This window comes from Haplochromis burtoni, unplaced genomic scaffold (assembly GCF_018398535.1).
Source record: "Haplochromis burtoni strain Fernald_Lab_line unplaced genomic scaffold, NCSU_Asbu1 Contig_2847, whole genome shotgun sequence".
NCBI classification, from domain to species: domain Eukaryota; kingdom Metazoa; phylum Chordata; class Actinopteri; order Cichliformes; family Cichlidae; genus Haplochromis; species Haplochromis burtoni.
The window spans coordinates 8,495-9,618 of NW_024585208.1; positions in this window are offsets into that span (position 1 = coordinate 8,495).

The following is a 1,124-nucleotide window of genomic DNA, read 5'->3' on the forward strand; positions in this document are numbered from 1 at the left end:
AGTAAAATTGCACACTTTCAATAACAATCTTTCATGCACCTAACAGCAGACCCGTGGACTTGCGTAATGGTTTCATAATTTTTGGTTTATAAGTTACGTTTATAACTTAACTGTGGTTACTGGTGCACACACCCACAGATGTTTTAACATATTGGCTTGACTTACATTTACTTCATGTAACCATGAAGCCACTTTAAACTAGTTTTTTAATTAAGCAGCAAGGCAGAACAAAATCAAGGCTGTATCAAGACACGAGGACTAAACCCCAATTCAACCAGACCCAGATTGTCAGGGTCCTGGGTCTCCTGACCCAGCGTGTTTAGTTCTTTGTGATTTTTGTGTGAGTTATTCTATGGTTTCTAGTTTTGATCCTTTGCCCTTCATGTTTCTGTGTCTCCTCGGTTCTGTGTAAGTCTGTGTCATACTTCCTGTTTTACTTTGAAGGTCTGTGTCTTATGTGAATGTGTCCTGCTTTGCTTCCTTGTCTTGTCAGTCCTGATTTCTCCCAGCTGTGCCCTCCTTCTGTGTCTCATTCCCCTCATTACTTCCCAGTGAGTGTGAGTTTATATTTTCCCAGTTTAGTTTAGTATGCTTTTCCCCTGTCAGCAAATAAAGCTGAGTTTTTTGAGTTCATCCCTCGAGTCTGAGTGCCTGCATCTTGGGTCCAACTCATGCCTGCCACACAGCGATTCATGACACAGATCTGATCCGGAATTAAAACAGGACTACAACAGTTCAAAATCAGGACTACTTAGGATTTAACCAAGCCAGAACCAGAATCAGAGCTAGATGATAGCAGCACTAAAAATCATCATAGACCTGCACTACACTTATATATATTTTTTAATTCTACCAAAGTACAATATTTAGATTGAGAAAGGTTTATACAATTATTTATCCTTGTTGTGCAAACAAGCCTGCAGAACTTAATAAATATGAATTTGAAAAATACCAAACCTAAAAAGAATCACTAGGTATGAGATACATGAGTACCTGTGATACTTTTGGTAAACAACCATTTGACTAACATGTGTGTCTCACCTGGCTCTTGTTCCATCTCTGTTCTGTCCTCATTCTCCACCTCCCTCTCTGTTCCTCTCTCTCCCTTTTTGTGCTGACAATCA